The sequence below is a fragment of the Lathyrus oleraceus genome, unplaced genomic scaffold (genome assembly GCF_024323335.1).
Source record: "Lathyrus oleraceus cultivar Zhongwan6 unplaced genomic scaffold, CAAS_Psat_ZW6_1.0 chrUn0070, whole genome shotgun sequence".
Lineage (NCBI taxonomy): Eukaryota > Viridiplantae > Streptophyta > Magnoliopsida > Fabales > Fabaceae > Lathyrus > Lathyrus oleraceus.
The window spans coordinates 95,001-105,000 of record NW_026112461.1 but is presented as its reverse complement, the minus strand read 5'-3'; positions in this window follow the sequence as shown (position 1 = coordinate 105,000).

The following is a 10,000-nucleotide window of genomic DNA, read 5'->3' as shown; positions in this document are numbered from 1 at the left end:
CCTCCGTCTCGGCTGCCACACACCATTGACATGGTATAATCTGAAAAATGAAAGGAAAAAAAATGATAGATAGAATGTCAATTCTTAACCAGAACCAGTGGGCCTATATGTTAGGAACCCGAAAAACCACAAGTTACAGAATATAGAAGAAATGAACTAAAATGCACAAATATGGAAATAATGTATTATTTCTGAAACCGAAAGGTAAATAAATGCAAGAGGATGAATATCCTAATGCCCTACAGAGGCAAAAAGCCAACTGTCCAAAACAAACTTTTTCTAGTCCTTCTATGATACCATAAAACATAATTTTATAAGTTAGTTATGCATGAATAGAGTGCAAAAAAAATGTACCTCTGAGGCTTCGACCAATTCCAACGCCTTCCAATTCTTCCTTTTAGCCTTGTACATTTCGATTGGAAGATAAACAAAACCAAGGTATGGTTCTGGCCGTAAAGATTCTATTCTTCTAAAGACAATAGCCTAATATTGATGTTGTAAAATATTAATAGCGGAAATAAACGATATGAGAAATATCATATATTAAAAAAAAATAGGACATTAAATTGAAATTATTACCTCAAAGGCAGGAGCACACCCATAAAAGTAGTGTTGCTTACCATCCCCCTTATCAATCTCATTCTTCAGTTTACGGAAAGAATCACAAGTGTTATCGAAAATGACTTTTGCCCAATTAACCTCTTCTAAGGCATTCATTTTTTCCACCATTCCCCAAGACGCTACACGCGGCTTCTTGGGGTCCAGGGAGCATAACACAAATTGCTCAATCAAAAAATAAGTAAGAAGTTGTTTGAAATTGGATCGACTTTGCTCGTCTTCTATGGTCATTTTTTCCAAAAAAGTCCTAATATTTGCAGTTGTTATTTTTCTTGAACGGTCCGAACAAAATTCTTCTTTCAAATCAAAAAGAAACTCAGGAAATTCGTGTGCCTTAGTGTACACTAAACTAGTCCCGGTATTGTTAATACCGAGGACTTCAGCGATCTCTTGAGCACAAAAAGAAAATGACACTTCATTGTTGAACACAAAGCAATTTTTTTTCTCGTCATAAACTTTACCGAAAGAGGAAATCAAAGTGTCAGTAATCTGGAACCCCCCAAACTAATGGCCATTTTGGCTTGTTATTTTCAAACCTTTTTAAGGGAACTACAGTGCTTTGATCATTCATTGCACAAAGAATGTATGTAGGCATAACATACGGCACCAAAACTTTTGTCTTCACTTTGACATTTAAAGCACTCGGCAGAAATCACATTACATCAACATTCGCAGAGACCATCATAATGTTTTGTTATAATAAAACAGTCGAAATCCCCTTGTCCGTACCGGTTTTGAGTTGACTGTTCGATGCGATGTGTTCAACAATGAAGTGTCATTTTCTTTTTGTGCTCAAGAGATCGCTGAAGTCCTCGGTATTAACAATACCGGGACTAGTTTAGTGTACACTAAGGCACACGAATTTCCTGAGTTTCTTTTTGATTTGAAAGAAGAATTTTGTTCGGACCGTTCAAGAAAAATAACAACTGCAAATATTAGGACTTTTTTGGAAAAAATGACCATAGAAGACGAGCAAAGTCGATCCAATTTCAAACAACTTCTTACTTATTTTTTGATTGAGCAATTTGTGTTATGCTCCCTGGACCCCAAGAAGCCGCGTGTAGCGTCTTGGGGAATGGTGGAAAAAATGAATGCCTTAGAAGAGGTTAATTGGGCAAAAGTCATTTTCGATAACACTTGTGATTCTTTCCGTAAACTGAAGAATGAGATTGATAAGGGGGATGGTAAGCAACACTACTTTTATGGGTGTGCTCCTGCCTTTGAGGTAATAATTTCAATTTAATGTCCTATTTTTTTTTAATATATGATATTTCTCATATCGTTTATTTCCGCTATTAATATTTTACAACATCAATATTAGGCTATTGTCTTTAGAAGAATAGAATCTTTACGGCCAGAACCATACCTTGGTTTTGTTTATCTTCCAATCGAAATGTACAAGGCTAAAAGGAAGAATTGGAAGGCGTTGGAATTGGTCGAAGCCTCAGAGGTACATTTTTTTTGCACTCTATTCATGCATAACTAACTTATAAAATTATGTTTTATGGTATCATAGAAGGACTAGAAAAAGTTTGTTTTGGACAGTTGGCTTTTTGCCTCTGTAGGGCATTAGGATATTCATCCTCTTGCATTTATTTACCTTTCGGTTTCAGAAATAATACATTATTTCCATATTTGTGCATTTTAGTTCATTTCTTCTATATTCTGTAACTTGTGGTTTTTCGGGTTCCTAACATATAGGCCCACTGGTTCTGGTTAAGAATTGACATTCTATTTATCATTTTTTTTCCTTTCATTTTTCAGATTATACCATGTCAATGGTGTGTGGCAGCCGAGACGGAGGATGAAAGTTTGACGGAGGATGTGGGTGATGGAGTAGAGGGTGATGCTAGCCATAGCCCTAGCTTTTTGATTCCTGCTAATGTGGCAGAGGACCTTTTGGTTTCCGGGGTGGAGTACGACTCAGCTTCCTCTTTGGCGGAGGACAGATTGACTTCTTTGGTGGATGGTGTAGTCTCTCTCTACATGAATGATGCATCTACTCATCCTTCTTCGCCGGTGAATGCTGCTCAGTCTTCTTCAGCGTCTCCACCTCAGTCTCCACCTCCTCCACCTGAGATAGGTCAGTCTTCTTCAGCGTCTCCACCTCAGTCTCCACCTCCTCCACCTGAGATAGGTATCAGAAGGTCGTCAAGGGTACGGAAAGAACCCGTGAAGTATAGTCCAAGTTTATCAAAGAACAAGAAAAAATGAAAATGTTGTATTGGAGTTTCTGTGAAGTATGTTTTACATACTGTTTTGATTACATTGTTTTGACAACCATGTTACATATAGTCTCAATGGATATTAATATATGATGAGGCATCAAGATGATGGGGCTATTGTGCTATTGTTTGCTTATGTTAACGTTTTGTCATCATATTTGATTGCTCATCTATCACCAACTATGAAAAACGATTGCTTCTTATCATGATATTAACAAATGAAGATTGCTCAGCTGCCTTGCATCATCATCATGTAATTTAATAGTCTCTTGTGACTAACTGTCTCTCATTCATTATATCATTGTGTCAATGAAGAATCTAAGTTAAGGGCTATATCCATAGTGTTCTAGAAACACCCGTTAAATAGTCTTCTAGAGATAGAGAGGCAATTGATAAACCTAAAACTAGTTGGAGAAGGATAATTCCGGGGAATTATGCGCGTCCAAGGGAAAATTTTGTTGTGTGGATGGCATGCCTTGGGAGACTGTCAACCAAAGATATGCTTAGTAGGTTTGGAGTTTATCTATAGAACACATGTAATCATTTAAATTAGCTAAATAAATCACCCGTGAAATTTAAATCTAGTTAATAAGTTCATCTCCTATAATGTATTTATATATTCAATAATTACTCAACTTTTTTCTATTATTTATAAAAGGCCTTATTTTTAAAATGTGAGCAGGGCCACTAAAATGTTTGGGGCGGCCTGATTATCAGGTTTGACAACTTCGAGGCACTTCAAGGGATATAACTGACAACGTGGAAGCACTTTAATTTTTAATATAGGAAATATATAACTAAATAATAAAAAATTATAAAACATGTGCATACAAAATTTAAACATATTAAACTTAATAATAATTAATCAAAGATAGTATGACATAACAATGTTTCCATCTAGTAATACACTTTGAAGCTTGCATATTTTGTTCATCCCACTCATACACACAAAACGAGTCAAAAGTCATTGCATCAAGCTCTTAAGGAAACTACCATTCATTATTTTGGAATTGATCAATATGTTGAGGACTTCTTGTTATCATTATTTTTCAACCATACTTACACAGTACATTGCTTCATTATTTTCTTAGGTTGGTGCATTTATCGTAGGTATGGCTCTGGGTGCAACCTTTAGACACCTGCATAACCGTCATCTAAGCTCCAAACGACAGAGAGACCGAAAAACACATCTTCCGGTCTCGGTACTGCTAATCCGAGACCATCTTCACACAGAGAATCACCGGAGCTGCCACTGTCCTCACCGGAGCTGTCACCGTCCTCACCGGAGCTGTCACCGTCCTCACCGGAGCCTCCATTCTCACCACTATGTCCACCTGGCTAGTTTGTTTTAAAACTATCCCATACCTACTTTGTTCTCTTCATGTAGTCCATGTGCAGGTAATCAAAAAATAAAAATCGCAGATGGCTCTTTTTCAGCCATTGCAGGTAAAGGGTCAGTTGTGTTGTCTCCGATGTTAACTCTTAAAAATGTCCTTCATGTTCCAAATTTATCCTGTAATCTAATGTCCGTCAATAAATTAGCCCAAGATATAAATTGTCAAACTAATTTTTTCCGATCTCACTGTGTCTTTCAGGATTTGAACTCGGGGAAGATGATTGGCAGTGCTAAGGAGAGTGGAGGACTCTACTACTTTGACATTGGATATGCATAACATGAATCCCTTCTAAGGAGAATCCCTTCTAATGAGAACCCCTTCTAGAACATGAATCCCTTCTAAGGAGAACCCCTTCTAACATGAATCCCTTCTAGAATCAGAATCCCTTCTAAAATGAATCCCGTCTAAGGAGAACCAAATTTGCAGTTGCATGAACAAGTTGATGCTATTTGCATTGATGTCGAACAAGTGGAAAGTGTTGATAATGGCGACGTAGAAGTGTTGGAAAATTGTGAAAGAAACAACTTTGAGGGCTGTGATGAATCCCTTCTAGAACCAGAATAAATGTCATACATATATCATTTTCTCAATTCCAAGTTATTCATTTTTAGTGGAATTAGTGGTGTTGAGATTAATTTGGGGTTGTTTTAATTAATTGGAGAATAGTAACATTTTAGGCTACAGGCCAGCAAGACGTCAGGAAGAGTCTTCAAAATCCTATGGTCCGGTGCGCTTCACTAGTGCCGGCATGTTCTTCGATATGATCAATGCAATTGACGAAGAAGGGGACAGCGACTGCGAGATAGACAGCTGGATCCGTCCTTGCGCACCAGGCCAAGGCCCCGACAATTGGACTTCTCAAAAGATCATCCAAGTCACTTCATTCGAGTAATTGCTTTCATTTTCTTCATGTGGCATTGGTGTGTTCTGCCCAAGACACACCGACTTTTTGTTAAAAGGGCTCATTAATCGCTGCGTGCGACGTTTTTATCATTAATAAAGGACATTTTTCACATTCAAATGTTTTAGATCACTGTCTTTCTATTTTTTATTATTATTTATGCATTTTCAAAACTCACATCAAAACGGCAATGTGTTTTCCAATGCATATCATAATAAACATTCAAATCATCAATCATTGCAGGTCTTCTTGTTCAGAGTCCACCGACCATGACTCAGCTATAGCCCAGCATGACTTTGACAATCCCATTTATCAGGCCGAAGAAGAGGCTACTGAAGATTGTGAGCTTCCCGAAGAACTGGCCAGGCTACTCAAGCAGGAAGAAAAAGTCATTATGCCTCATCAGGAGGATCTCGAGGTCGTAAACTTGGGGACAGAAGATGCCAGAAAAGAAGTACGGGTAGGGGCTGCTTTGGAAGACAGTGTCAAGAGAAGACTGGTTGAAATGCTCCGTGAATATGTGGACGTCTTCGCCTGGTCATATCAGGATATGCCAGGACTCGACACTGATATCGTGATGCATCAGCTTCCGCTCAAAGAGGGTTGTTCTCCTGTCAAGCAGAAGTTGAGGCGGACCAAACCAGAAATGTCTGTCAAGATCAAAGAGGAGGTACAGAAACAGCTGGATGCCGGATTCCTTGCCGTGACAAATTATCCCCCGTGGGTTGCAAACATTGTGCCAGTACTTAAGAAAGATGGGAAAGTGCGGATGTGTGTCGACTACAGGGATCTGAATAGGGCAAGTCCGAAGGATGATTTCCCTCTTCCTCACATCGACGTGTTAGTGGACAATACTGCTCAGTATTCGGTATTCTCTTTCATGGATGGTTTTTCAGGGTATAACCAGATCAAGATGGCCCCTGAAGACATGGAAAAGACCACTTTCATAACCCCTTGGGGAACTTTTTGCTATAAGGTGATGCCTTTCGGATTGAAGAATGCCGGGGCAACTTATCAGCGGGCGATGGTGACTCTCTTTCATGATATGATTCATAAGGAGATCGAGGTCTACGTTGATGACATGATCGCGAAGTCACAAACTGAGGAAGAGCATCTGGTGAATCTTCAGAAGTTGTTTGAAAGATTGAGGAAGTTCAGGCTGAGACTGAATCCGAACAAATGCACCTTCGGGGTGAGATCTGGAAAATTACTGGGGTTCATAGTAAGCGAGAAGGGTATCGAGGTTGATCCTGCTAAAGTGAAGGCTATACAAGAAATGCCAGCACCGAAAACGGAAAAAGAAGTCCGTGGTTTCTTGGGGAGATTAAACTACATTGCTCGGTTTATCTCGTACCTCACAGCCACGTGTGAACCAATTTTTAAACTGCTGAGAAAAGATCAAGCAGTGTGCTGGAACGAAAACTGTCAAAATGCCTTTGAAAAGATAAAAGAGTACTTACAGGAACCTCCGATTATTATGCCTCCAGTACCAGGTCGTCCCCTGATTATGTACCTAACGGTTCTTGAGAATTCCATGGGTTGTGTGCTCGGTCAACAGGACGAGTCAGGTAGGAAAGAGCATGCTATCTACTATCTGAGTAAAAAGTTTACAGATTGCGAGTCCAGATACTCGATGTTGGAGAAAACGTGTTGCGCTCTTGCCTGGGCTGCTAAGCGTTTGAGGCAGTACATGCTCAACCACACAACCATGTTGATTTCGAAGATGGATCCGATCAAGTATGTGTTCGAAAAACAGGCGCTTTCTGGAAGAATAGCCCGTTGGCAGATGGTTCTGACAGAATACGATATTCAGTATGTATCCCAAAAGGCCATAAAGGGGAGTGTTTTGTCAGAATATCTCGCTGAATAGCCTATCGAAGACTATCAGCCAATGAAGTTTGAATTTCCCGACGAACACATCATGTATCTGAAGATGAAAGATTGTGAAGAACCTCTACCGGACGAAGGGCCTGAGATTGGATCCCAATGGAAAATGATCTTTGACGGAGCCGTAAATTCCTATGGTAATGGAATTGGGGCAATAATCACAACCCCGAAGGGTTCCCACATTCCATTTACCGCCCGGTTGGCTTTCGTATGCACTAACAACGAAGCAGAGTATGAAGCATGCATTATGGGGTTAGAAGAAGCAATTGATTTGAGAATCAAGAACCTCGATGTTTATGGTGATTCTGCTTTAGTGGTTAAACAGATCATTGGTGCCCGTTCCCTTCTAACATGAATCCCTTCTAGAGCCAGAATCCCTTCTAAGGAGAATCCCTTCTAGCATGAATCCCTTCTAGAACAAGAATCCCTTCTAGAAGGTGGCCGAGGAAAATGCTGGACTAAAAATAATTTTAAATGCAAAAAAAAAAAATAATGATGTTATCTTTTTGCTGAGTGTTGATGCTTCTGGTGATTGCGAAAATTGGAAAATTACGAGAGCTCTCGCCATTATTAAATAATTTTTCAATTGAAATAGAATTGAAAAATATTGGTAAAGAAAAACATGTAAGACAAAAATTGACATATGTAAGGGCTTTCATTCCACTGATAAAGCTTTAAGCGCAATTACAATATTACAAGTTTAGATTCTTAAAATATTAGAAGGGATTCATCTAAAATCCCTTCTAGAACATGAATCCCTTCTAACATGAATCCCTTCTATGCTAGTAATGGCTTTGTTTCTCCGTACCTGCATACTAGTGAGCACAAATGATAATTCCTGCAAAAAAGAAAGTTAGACAAGCCTGCATGCCCCAGGTTCATGGTCTGAATTGACCGTCCCCGTTACTCGACATTTAAGATGCATGTCAAGTATTTTACTCTTAAGCATGTATTACGAAAATGACGCAATTTGAATTGCATTTGTCAATTGGAATGGTCGAAATGTTTTTAAAAAAAACATACATAGTGTAGTAACAATCACAAACGGTGGATGTTAAAAATATTTTAAATATTTAAAAAAAATATTATAAGCAAATAAAACTAATAGATATAAATATTGATTAATATTTTTTCAATTGTTGTCCTGGTTGAGTGAGCGGATGTGTCCTACCAGCTCACCCCTTGTGTCCGGGATGGGATGGTTTATGGACATCAATGGTTCTTATCTCAGAAATTGTCCAGACATGTTCCACCCCACCAACATAAAATATATTTAGTTTACTTTCATCCCCAACTTTACACTTTCCACCAAGGAACAGAATAAGCATGTCAACACATTGTTTTCTTGCGACTCCGACATCACACCAAACACAGGGCGTGCTCGTACATTCTCCTCGAAGGGAAACTTTACCGTAGGGGATTTTCCATCTCATTACTCAAATGAGTCGAGGAAGAGAAAGTTCCCGACATATTGAGGGAAATGCACCGAGGAATCAATGCCCAACATCCCGGCGGACGATCACTTGCACGAAAGGCTCTTCGAGCAGACTATTATTGGCCGACTATGCAACATCCCCGTTCCCTTCTAACATGAATCCCTTCTAGAGCCAGAATCCCTTCTAAGGAGAATCCCTTCTAGCATGAATCCCTTCTAGAACAAGAATCCCTTCTAGAAGGTGGCCGAGGAAAATGCTGGACTAAAAATAATTTTAAATGCAAAAAAAAATAAATATATATTTTTGGTTTCTGAAAAATTATGAAATGCTTGACAAATTTTTTTAGAATTTTTAAATCTAAAATCCCTTCTAGAACATGAATCCCTTCTAACATGAATCCCTTCTAAAGAGAATCCCTTCTAGAATCATTAGAAGGGATTCTGGTTCTAGAAGGGATTCATGCTAGAAGGGATTCTGGTTCTAGAAGGGATTCATGTTAGAAGGGATTCATGTTAGAAGGGATTCTGGTTCTAGAAGGGATTCATACTAGAAGGGATTCATCTAAAATCCCTTCTAGAACATGAATCCCTTCTAACATGAATCCCTTCTATGCTAGTAATGGCTTTGTTTCTCCGTACCTGCATACTAGTGAGCACAAATGATAATTCCTGCAAAAAAGAAAGTTAGACAAGCCTGCATGCCCCAGGTTCATGGTCTGAATTGACCGTCCCCGTTACTCGACATTTAAGATGCATGTCAAGTATTTTACTCTTAAGCATGTATTACGAAAATGACGCAATTTGAATTGCATTTGTCAATTGGAATGGTCGAAATGTTTTTAAAAAAAACATACATAGTGTAGTAACAATCACAAACGGTGGATGTTAAAAATATTTTAAATATTTAAAAAAAATATTATAAGCAAATAAAACTAATAGATATAAATATTGATTAATATTTTTTCAATTGTTGTCCTGGTTGAGTGAGCGGATGTGTCCTACCAGCTCACCCCTTGTGTCCGGGATGGGATGGTTTATGGACATCAATGGTTCTTATCTCAGAAATTGTCCAGACATGTTCCACCCCACCAACATAAAATATATTTAGTTTACTTTCATCCCCAACTTTACACTTTCCACCAAGGAACAGAATAAGCATGTCAACACATTGTTTTCTTGCGACTCCGACATCATTGTCATCCTGTTCAAAAGTATGTTTGTTCTACTTTGTTTCTCTACCACATTGTTTTCATTTTCTATTAGATTGGTGAATTTATGCTTGTTATTTAACTTATTTCAGCCAATTGCAGGGTTTAAGACAATTATGTATAGATGGAACAAAGTCAACATAGCAAGGAAGGAAGGAGTCTTAGAGCAAGGAGAATGTGAGAATGTGACTGTACGTGTTTTGAAGTTTGTCTTAGGATGATTTTCTGATTTCAAATTGTCTCTCAAGGTGTTTTATGTGTGCTTGATTTTCTGATTTTATAATCTATTAGATTAATTATTGATTTTGTGTTTTTATGAGATTAACTTG